An 11,811-nucleotide genomic window follows, 5' to 3' on the forward strand; every position below is an offset into this window, starting at 1 on the left:
TAGTTGGAAAGTTGTGGAGTCTCCACGGCAGAAACCGGATTGAGATGGTGAAAGCGCTGGGGTGACGTGGCAGTACAGAGACTCAAAGAAAATACGTTCACAGACCTTGGACACAGCGGGAAGGAGAGAGATTGGTCTGTAGTTGCCAGCCTGAGAGCGTTGGCCTTTCTTATAGATCGGGACGATAACAGCAGATTTCCAGACGGACGGAAATACTCCTGTACGATATGACATGTTAAAGAGCAGGCACAAGGGATAGGACAGAGATGGCGCAAGCCATGTTTTTGAGATCAGAGAGATATGTCAAACTGAGAGAACCCACTTTCCTTGGCAACGCATAGCAACCGCACACCAGATCCAAAAACAATCTTGATTCTCCGCATGAAATAGCTGAATAGTATGGTTTACAATGTAGTGGGCAGTAACAGGAGACATTGATAATACAGTCCTGAGATAGCTTCGGACTGTTGGTGTGGTTGGTGTCAAGAAAAAGAATGATCATGGAAGAGGCACTGACTAAGCTCAACATCTACATGTACAGGACATTGTATTGGCTGGGGTAATCGTAGCACGCACATCATCATCTGCAGAGATACAGCAAATAGCAACAAGAATACAGCACATCTCCCAGTTCGGCACTCTTTCAGCTATTCTTGCGGAGCTCAACCAGATCGAGCATAACAGCATTGGAGACAAGAATCGAGGCATGGACCGTAACAGCCAAGAGCAATTCAATTTGTACATCAGCATCATTTAGCGCAGGATACTTCTCGCTGCTTTCCATACTGTGACTATGGCGGCGCTGCACGGCAAAGTACAAAGAGGAATAATGCAAGAAATAGGTCTTCTGGAAGGTGAAAACAATAAAGATTACCTTCTATCTAGACTAATTCGAGGTCGTAGAATACGAATATCACATTTTCAAGAAGGGGACCCGGACGGATCATATGGTTTCTCACCTTTCCCTTCCATCCGCATACGTATCTCCGTCAAAAATGAACGTAACAGCTCCATTCTTGCTGGTCCCAAACGAAGGCAAGCTCCAACAAGACGAACCGAAACTTTCTCCAACTGTACAAGACTTCCTTCATTTCGAAAAACGGTTCCACATTTCTTTACACGACTTGACATATGACCATCACACGATTTGTGCAGGCGTCGATTTGCACGCTTTTGGGGCAAGAAGTCACGTGGTCTGAAGTCCCTACTAGTAGACGAAAATCAAATCAAAGCTGCTAGAACTCAATACAATCAGGGAAAAACACAATAGAATGAAATACTTACACAGTTATTCAGCCGAAAAGGTTGTAAAATTAACGGAACTGGTTCGGATATGATGTGCAGCGCTATGGGAATGAGTGTATCCCCCCGAATTATTTTCACAATTCAGGATAAATTAAATTCCTTTTATAAGTTCTAAGTGGAACAATATCTCTTCCGTACTCGTCCTTGAGAAAATTCTCTGGCTCCCAGGTTGTCTCATCATAACCCTTCCACTTGTCCAAAATCTCGGGTGTGCCTTTAACTGCCTTAGCATACTCGGTGATCCAAGATTTCCTCGACAATGTACCTTGTGTTGCCTTCCAAATCAGTTATAGGCGGCGGGGGCGGCTGGCGGCGCGCAAGAATTGCGTTCGCTTCGTATGGCTTCAGCGCAGTCACATTGAACACAGGGTGGCAGCGTAAGGTTGTCGGCAGATTTAGGCGATATGCATTGTCGCCAACTGTTGCCTTTACCTAGGTCCAAACCACTTGGGACGAAGTTTTGACGAGGGTTATTGGCGCGCCTAGGGGGTCAACATAAGTAGTATAGGGGAGGGGGTTCTGGCTCACCTGGAGGTGAGCCAAAATCGACTTTCTCGATCGGGCCTTCGGGCCTCTCTCCCAAGTCTCCCCCCCCCCCTATACTACTAGGGGACGTGTGAGATAATGACTTTGTGAGATAATGACTCTGTGAGATATTGACTCTTACCAGGAGATAGGTCTGTCATACAGTTCTCCTCTCCTACGCTATAATTACAGTACACTTCTTATTCTTTATGGTAAGAAATGTGTGTGGAAGATCTAAGTACTAATTTTACAGCTTCATGGTAAGAAATGTGTGTGTGAGATCCAAGTACTAATTTTACAACTCCAAGTACTAATTTTACACCTCCAACCACTGATCCAATGTTGGCTCAACCCCATCCCAGAAAAGTGAGCCAACTTCAGCTTTTTCACTTACCCAATCTTGGCTCACTTCGAGGACTGATGTGGGATCAGTTTCTGAGCCAACTTCGGGTGGTTCAGCTTTGGATGAGGATCCTAATAATTATTATTCTGTATTAGAGGAACGGTTGCCATAGGTATAGCCAACGATTCAACTTTCGAAGATGGCAAGCAAGAAACCTACTCCGTTTGACACAGCTACTATTCTCAATGACTTCATTGATTATCGAATCACCATCAAGGATGGGAATAAATGTGGTTCACTGACAATCAATGGGAAGGAACCATACATATAATTCACTGATGAGACAAATAATTATCATGAATGCTGTGAAGAAAGGACAAGAGGACTCTCTGAAATTTTCTACTGACAGTGATATTTGCTCCATGGCTGGTAGTTCGGCCTATTTAGCTCGTAGCTGTACTGATGAGGCCTTTATGGTCGAAACAGCTTGCTGTCTACAGCATTGGGTATCACGCTCCTCGGCTTTCGCCTTGTTGAGCACTCTCAGTAGGCTGCTCTAGTGCTGCTGCATCGCGCAATGCCCGCTACTTTTTGTAGTTTGAGCACTCTGGCGCTAGAGCGACGAGCTACCTTAAAATGTCTGTGGTGCCTCCTTCGCACCATGGCTGGTAGCTCGGCCTATTTAGCTCGTAGCTGTACTGATGAGGCCTTTATGGCTGAAACAGCTTGCTGTCTACAGCATTGGGTATCACGCGCCTCGGCTTTCGCCTTGTTGAGCACTCTCAGTAAGCTGCTCTAGTGCTGCTGCATCGCGCAATGCCCGCTACTTTTTGTAGTTTGAGCACTCTGGCGCTAGAGCGACGAGCTACCTTAATGTCTGTGGTGCCTCCTTTGCACCATGGCTGGTAGCTTGGCCTATTTAGCTCGTAGCTGTACTGATGAGGCCTTTATGGCCGAAACAGCTTGCTGTCTACAGCATTGGGTACTGACAGTGATATATGTAAATCCATCCGTTGTATCGAGAAGAAGATAGAATCCGAAGGAAATGTGGTTAGAAGCAGGATTAACACAACGAAATGTGAGCACCCAATCCTGTTTCTCCAAATTTCTCCTGATTGTGCTATCTTTGATGAGGACAACAAACCATCAAAAACCAACAAGATCAAGCAAGGTGACACCATCAATGGTATTGTTCACCTGAAGTAGGTTTACAAAGATAAGATTGATGATACTCAACGGACAAGGGCGTAAGGAGGGACGTGAGAGCAGGGTGACGGCCGAGTCCCGTTCAATGGACCATGTCAGGCGGGATAACAGAGAGAGCGCAGAGGAAGCAGATGATGGGACGGACGGTGAAGGGAGCAATGAGTCGGAGAGCGACGATTGTAGTGATCGTGAGAGTGTCGGTGAGAATGTTAGCGTTGTGCGTAGGTTTCGTGGTAGCAAGTCTTCAGTGTACAATCATCTGTTGGCTAGTCCTGATTGTTGCAATTCGTATTCCGACTCTTCATTCACTGTATTGTGCCGTGGTCGTCATGGTTATGGACTACAGTTAAAGGTTTTGGAAGCCATCTGTCAGCGTCTGTATAAGCCTAATTTGTGTGTACAGAAAGATAGTATAATTGGGTTGAAATTGTTCAAGTAAAGTGTCATGTTTGGTGCGGTCAAGCTTGGCCGTTAATGTTCTAAGTGTAATGTACTGCTGTTATTTGTTATCACTTTGTCCTTCCTTCTTTCTTTCTCTTCTTTGTTCACTTTTCAGTTGCAAGTTTAGTGTTAGTACACACATTCGTTATTGCTCTCGCTTTCATTGTTAAAATTCACACTTGTAAATTTCACTGCTGTTGTTCTTAGTGTTATTTCTCTAACTTAGATTTTCTATAATAGTTCAATTTTGTTTTCAGTGTCCTTTAGTACAACGAAGATTCCTGATGAGTGTTGTACGAAAACTTGTTTGAATCACTTTCTTTCTCTACACAATTTTTTCACATTTTTCATCGTTTTATTGCACATTGTCTCCACAGTTTTACAATACATGAATACAGTGTACACAAATGTCGATCCAGTTTGTATTACTGATTGCGACTATAATTTATAGTGATAATATTATTGTCTATAGTGATCAAATCACACTTCTTCAAACACCAACGCTATAACAGATCTCTAGCTGTACCGTACCCTTTTGAATAGTGCCCTATCTCGAATAGTGCTCCAGTCTCTAAGAGCCAGTGAGAAATAGAGCTCTCTCTTGCCCCTAGTGCCCCCCCCCCCCGCCCCCAAGCTTGTAACCAAGTGCGTGTGTAGTTTCGTGTTCTTTTGCTTTTTCTTGTCTATGTAACTGCACTTGGTTTCAGCATCAAAATCGTAGTTCTTCTTGCCGTTTCTGCTGAGTGACTCAGTCGTGATAGTTTACAGCAAACTTTACATTATAGTCTCTGGTTTTCTTTGCCTTCTTTCCTTTTATGCGACCACGTAAATTTACCACCATTTCATGAAAAATTAGTGCCCTCTCTTAAACAGTGCCCCATCTGTACTGGACATTGAAAAAGCAGTGCCCCAGGGGCACTAATCGCGTGAGTACGGTATTCAAAGTAATACGCTGACAGCAGTAGGAAAGCTATTTTGCGGTACATTTGAGCATTCAGGCTTTCCCCAAATCGGCCAGCCGAAAAATTCGCCGAAAACGAAACTTATCGAAAAATCGCAAAGCTTTTCGACGATTTTCGAGGGTTTCTTTGAGATTCGCCGAAAATCTACCAAATAGTGTGCGTTCACGAACGAATGATGTTGCTGCAAGCATGACTGCTCGAGCTCACTACGTCAGTACTTACAGTCCTAGTGTGTTCAGGTCGTGTGACTCGTGTCCTTTGACTTCCTCTCAAATAAACATTAGCCATTACCAACATCGTTGCTAGTAAAATACTGCGATACAAAGTACAGTTGTGGTCAGTAAATCAGAGCAGAGTTGTATGTCGAAGAATTCTGAAACCGATACCGGGGTATGCGAACAATTCGTTCGGCCGATTGTCCAGTATATTCCAATTTTGCAGCCGATTTTCGAACAATCAGCTGATTTTGCAGCCGAATCTGATGTATTTTGAGCCGAGCAAAAACCGTATAGGCGAAAAAAGGACCGATTTGGGGAAAGACTATTGAACCAGGCCGGTACAGTGGGTTGGTCAAAGACCATGATTGAGATACGAGAGGTACCTGGTTTAAGTCCTGCCTGGGAGCGGTTTTTCCAGCCGTGCTGCTGCTACCCACAGTCAACTGGGAACTTGTGGCCAGGCACAAGGGGTACATGGATGGAGCTAATGGATATTCTCGGCACTTGTGCCAGTGCTTATGAGACTTATCCACTCAACCCCACCATTAGGCGCTGCATGTGCCGCTAGGGTTTGCCGGGTGTTAGCGACCGTCGTGAGTTGCCTTCGGGAAAGGACACGATAATTTACTTTTTACTTACTTCTTGAGCATGCTCCTTTATTATTATTATTATTATTATTATTATTAAGAAAGGGTTTGCTCCCCACACCGGAGCTCGCGCTATTCCGCCGACTTTACTTGACACTTGACTGACTCACGACTGCCAACCAGAGCACACGAGAAGTCCATCGAACCTTCGACTCGGCAAACCTGCAAGAAAGCACCACTCCCTGCTCAATACACAGTGTTTCGGGGAATTCACCCCTCATCAGTTGAGCTTGAGTAGGCTGAGGAAGATTGTGCCTGAAGAGCACCACTTATATAGTGCTCTCCAGGCACAAACATCACCAGGGATACAAACTTACAGAGACGCTCTGTTTCCAGCGCGACAAACACCTCGTGAACACCAGATAGCAGCGTGAGTCAGTGTCGCTCCTGGACGGTAAGACAGACGTTGAGGACCCTCGGTCATTCGCAATCTTCCTCAGCCTACTCAAGCTCAACTGATGAGGGGTGAATTCCCCGAAACACTGTGTATTGAGCAGGGAGTGGTGCTTTCTTGCAGGTTTGCCGAGTCGAAGGTTCGATGGACTTCTCGTGTGCTCTGGTTGGCAGTCGTGAGTCAGTCAAGTGTCAAGTAAAGTCGGCGGAATAGCGCGAGCTCCGGTGTGGGGAGCAAACTCTTTCTTACAAGTCATCGCCGAAGTCGCAACCACTACTTCGTACTGTTGTGCCCAGCGCGGGCTTGCGACTAGTTGGTTTGGAGGTGACAGCGTTGCGAATGACCGAGGGTCCTCGACGTCTGTCTTACCGTCCAGGAGCGACACTGACTCACGCTGCTATCTGGTGTTCACGAGGTGTTTGTCGCGCTGGAAACAGAGCGTCTCTGTAAGTTTGTATCCCTGGTGATGTTTGTGCCTGGGGAGCACTATATAAGTGGTGCTCTTCAGGCACAATCTTCCTCAGCCTACTCAAGCTCAACTGATGAGGGGTGAATTCCCCGAAACACTGTGTATTGAGCAGGGAGTGGTGCTTTCTTGCAGGTTTGCCGAGTCGAAGGTTCGATGGACTTCTCGTGTGCTCTGGTTGGCAGTCGTGAGTCAGTCAAGTGTCAAGTAAAGTCGGCGGAATAGCGCGAGCTCCGGTGTGGGGAGCAAACCCTTTCTTACAAGTCATCGCCGAAGTCGCAACCACAACTTCGTACTGTTGTGCCCAGCGCGGGCTTGCGACTAGTTGGTTTGGAGGTGACAGCGTTGCGAATGACCGAGGGTCCTCGACGTCTGTCTTACCGTCCAGGAGCGACACTGACTCACGCTGCTATCTGGTGTTCACGAGGTGTTTGTCGCGCTGGAAACAGAGCGTCTCTGTAAGTTTGTATCCCTGGTGATGTTTGTGCCTGGAGAGCACTATATAAGTGGTGCTCTTCAGGCACAATCTTCCTCAGCCTACTCAAGCTCAACTGATGAGGGGTGAATTCCCCGAAACACTGTGTATTGAGCAGGGAGTGGTGCTTTCTTGCAGGTTTGCCGAGTCGAAGGTTCGATGGACTTCTCGTGTGCTCTGGTTGGCAGTCGTGAGTCAGTCAAGTGTCAAGTAAAGTCGGCGGAATAGCGCGAGCTCCGGTGTGGGGAGCAAACCCTTTCTTACAAGTCATCGCCGAAGTCGCAACCACTACTTGGTATTATTATTATTATTATTATTATTATTATTATTCAAACAGTAGTTTGGAGGCGGTGGGAAAAACAGTTTCGTAATACGTATTCGCATGCAACGACGCACATCCACACAATTCAGTAGACACTTTTTCTATCAAACGTTTTCTTTCCCTTCTCTTCAGGATAGTACAGGGAATGTTGGAAATTAGAAAAAACACATAACTATATAGAGAATGAAAGAAAGAAAAAGTCAACACTTCAACATAGGTGTTAAAATGATTAAAGTGTTAAAACTCAAAAACAAACAGCTGCAAGTTGTAGACAAACACGTTGAACACATCAGGGAACACTTGTCACACTTTCACGAGGTGTGACACCAAACAACTGCAACGATAACACATTCTCCTTCTGTACACATAGTTCTGGATCTAGTTTACGAATATACAGAGCTTCTAACACAGCAAGATGTAACTTAGACCTTCCACGTGTCAAAATCGAAAAGATATCATCACTATACAACTTACGACAAATAGCACTGCCCGACAAATGACGCTTGATGGACGATGTCCGATCACTTAGCTCTAACACCTTCGACGCCTGCCGTTGTTCTCTTCCGTTGGGCTTGTATGGTTGGTTGCTCCGGTCCACACCTCCAACGTCCGTTGATTTCATGTCCGTTTTTGTTGATTTCATTGCCGTTTTCGTGTCACTTCTTGGTCTTCCTCGTTTCCTCTTGTTGATCGTTGTTGTCACTTCCATTATCGACGTATTCAGATCCCCAGTACTCCGTCTCTTCACCTTGCTTCTGGTAACTCTTCCGGTGTCTATGAGCAACGGAAGAGAACAACGGCAGGCGTCGAAGGTGTTAGAGCTAAGTGATCGGACATCGTCCATCAAGCGTCATTTGTCGGGCAGTGCTAGTTGTCGTAAGTTGTATAGTGATGATATCTTTTCGATTTTGACACGTGGAAGGTCTAAGTTACATCTTGCTGTGTTAGAAGCTCTGTATATTCGTAAACTAGATCCAGAACTATGTGTACAGAAGGAGAATGTGTTATCGTTGCAGTTGTTTGGTGTCACACCTCGTGAAAGTGTGACAAGTGTTCCCTGATGTGTTCAACGTGTTTGTCTACAACTTGCAGCTGTTTGTTTTTGAGTTTTAACACTTTAATCATTTTAACACCTATGTTGAAGTGTTGACTTTTTCTTTCTTTCATTATCTATATAGTTATGTGTTTTTTCTAATTTCCAACATTCCCTGTACTATCCTGAAGAGAAGGGAAAGAAAACGTTTGATAGAAAAAGTGTCTACTGAATTGTGTGGATTTGCGTCGTTGCATGCGAATACGTATTATTATTATTATTATTAATTCAACATCTCCTGGCTCGTCAGAAGACTGCCAATATATATGAGAAGTCGGGTGGTAGCCAACCACGGCGAACTGAATAATAAGGAGAGAAACAAAGAGAGTACTGCAAGGGGAGGCATGACGAAAATGGTGAGATTATTTAGGACGAAGAAGCTGAAGCTTGAACTCCTTAATGTCTGTGCATGCTTTAAGGCTAGTTGGCAGGGAAGACCAGAGAGTGTACGCAGAGAAGATAGGAGATTTCAGAAACAGGGAGGTATTGGCACGGGGTAATGAGAAGGAATGACGTGTTGATCTGGTGGACACAAACCAGTTATACTTAGCAAAGTGTTTTGGAGCCAGGTCTAACAAGATCATGTGTACAAGGATGCAAAGATGTTGCTGGTGTCGCTCTAAGAGGGGAGATACCGAAGCTAAACTGTAGAGACGTTGGGAGGAGAATGTTTGATTTTTGCGAAACAGGATTTTTAGAAGCAGACGCTGGTGTATTTCCAGAGTTTGAACAAGGGCCTGAGACAGACCGCACCACGCTGTGTCACAGTAATCAAATATAGGTAGAATATACGACGTAAAGAACAATTTTCGGCAATGGTCATTTAAATGGTGGCAGTGAGGTTGCAACATGCCAAGGGAGGAGCTAGCTCGCTTGCATACTGACTGGACCTGTGGGGACCAGGACATATGGCTGTCGAATATAACACCAAGGTGTTTGTGTTCATGAACAATTTTAACGTTAGCATTGGCTCCTGGAAAGTGCAACGGCTGAGTAGGCGGCGATGGGCTGATGAACATTGCTTCGGTCTTCGCGATGTTGGGCCTCAGCTTCCAAGCTTCCATCCATGCTATGGTGGAGTTAATGCCGGTCTGCATGGAGGTAACGAGGTTGGACGGCGAGCTGTCAGAGCACAACAGTGCAGTGTCATCAGCAAAAAGGCTGACGTCTGGAACTAGAGAGGGCAGATCGTTCACATAAGTTAGGAAAAGGAGTGGACCCAGTATGGACCCCTGTGGAACACCAGACACTACAGGTAAAGGATCGGACAAGGAAGCAGCGACACGGACAGTTTGATGACGGGACGACAAATATGACGACAGCCACTGCAGAGCTGTACCACGTACTAGAAAAATGTGCTCAAGCTTTGCAAGTAGGCCTCGATGCCAGACTGTATCAAACGCTTTTGACAGATCAAAAAAGACAAGACCTACATGCTTCTTCAGGTTACGATGTCCGTAAATATCCTGGATTAAGCGTGTCAATTGCAAAGTAGTTGAGTCGCCACGACAGAAGCCGGATTGTGCAGAGGAGAGGGCAGGGGTGACATGGTGTTAGAGAGATTTATAGAAGATGCGTTCACAGACCGTGGATATAGTTGGTAGGAGGGAGATGGGCCTGTAATTAACAGCTTGGGAGCGTTGTCCTTTCTTAAAGATCGGGACAACAATAGCAGATTTCCACGCAGATGGGAAGACTCCTGCACGATATGACAAGTTGAAGAGCAAGCACAGGGGATACGACAAGGAAGGCACCAGCAGTTTAAGGACTTCATTTGGAATACCGTCTTTTCCAGGAGACTTGCAGCTCTTAAGACGTTTCAGTTGTTTGCGGACCACACCAGTTGTTGTAAAGACCTCCAGAAGTGGAGCGCGCAGCTCTGGAGCTGGGTGCAGGGGCGGGATAACCCAGTTCGGATCGTCGGGAAGGCCGGGAGAGACAAACTGTTTGTTCAGAGTGTCCGCAATGGACTTTGCCTCAGACTGACGGTTGCCATCAGGATCAATCAAGCACTGAATTGGGGCGCGAGAGACACTGGGACGCTGGGTGCGAATGAACTGATAGAGAGAAGGACGATTGGGTGATGAGATTGTTGCAGAGAGGGAGCTGATGTAAGAGCGGTAGGTTTTACGGGATAGGTATTTGACAAAGTTGCGTTGAACTCGGTAGGCCTCCATATTGACAGGTGTTGGAAATTTTCGGCTGACACTGAAGAGGTCTCGTTTACGTTTCACCGCAGATACGAGGACAGTCGACACCCAGGGTGGATTGGATGTCACAGACGATGTGCATGTGTTTGACCGACAAGAATGGGTGGAAAAATCAGCGAGGTGGTGCTGGAAGGTTTGCTCCAGGACGATTGAAAATCAATCGACTGCGTCGTCAACAGTTGGGGAATTGCCTGGGCGTAGAAATGACCAGTCACAATGATATTGCCAGTGCAGTTGAGTACAGGTCTTTCCAAGTCTCTTTTGTTTGTGTTGGCGACGAATGAAACGTATTTCTACGTGTAGAATTCCTCAATATGGATGGTGAAAACTGGCAGTAGGGACCTCATACTAGTCATATACACGCTATACAGTCATGCACATGTCAGATGATGTCATAGAATAGTGTAGTCCCTTTCCCCGTAGGATTTACAGCGGAATTTAGAATTTTTGTCCGTATCATAGCAAAGGTAGGCATGGTAGGATGGTATATAATGACCAAGATTGATAAACTGAGAAAAATAGGGTACCAGGTTTAAATCCTGCTTGGAAGCGACAGTGCATTTACAGCCGTGTTGCGGCTCAATCTTAAAATGGAAACACGTGACCTGGCACAAGGGAAACATAAATGCACCAAGTGAGATGTTTCGGTCTTTGACCCCTTGGGTGGTGGGTTTGATCTACTTACTGTGCCTCCCACCGCTTTAGGAGCTGAATCTTTACCTCGATCCTTAACGGTGGTGGGCCTGGCTTTCATGCAGATGCGGAAAACTTACTTGGGTTAGCCGAGTCTATACGAGAATCGTAAAAATGTCGTCCAACGGGACAGCAACCAAACCAGCACATGCACGTCACGTGACCACAGAGGATACTATCTCATTAGGTTTCCATAGTTGGAAAAATCTTCGGACAGCTGTTTCGCTTGTTCATGCGCAGTTGTACACGGGTAAGCGTGATAGAAAAAAATTAAAAAATATATTATCACGGTTCGCATTAGACTCGGCTGGAGACCGAATTTTCAGCATCCACTGGGACGCCAACACCCTCACAGATCAAGGCGCAGATGCAACTTCTAATGCGGTGGGAGGCGAGCAGATAAGATCCACCACCAAAGTGGTCAAAGATCGAGAATCACATTCGCTGCATCTATGCTTCCCTCGGTCCAGGCCACGAGTTCCCAACTAACTGTGGGTCGCAACACGGTTGG

General features: G+C 45.9%; 1 protein-coding gene and 1 long non-coding RNA gene across 4 annotated transcripts in view; both read right to left on the reverse strand.

The window, feature by feature from the left end:
• Positions 1-11,811, reverse strand: part of LOC135829600 (uncharacterized) — a 373,880-nt gene that overhangs the window by 31,874 nt on the left and 330,195 nt on the right. The window lies entirely within an intron of this gene.
• LOC135829773 (uncharacterized) lies at positions 352-1,168 on the reverse strand. The gene is made up of 2 exons (XR_010555915.1): positions 960-1,168; positions 352-802 (listed from the first exon to the last, which is right to left on the reverse strand). It is a non-coding gene; the product is annotated as an uncharacterized LOC135829773 (long non-coding RNA).

The sequence above is a fragment of the Sycon ciliatum genome, chromosome 13 (genome assembly GCF_964019385.1).
Source record: "Sycon ciliatum chromosome 13, ocSycCili1.1, whole genome shotgun sequence".
NCBI lineage: Eukaryota > Metazoa > Porifera > Calcarea > Leucosolenida > Sycettidae > Sycon > Sycon ciliatum.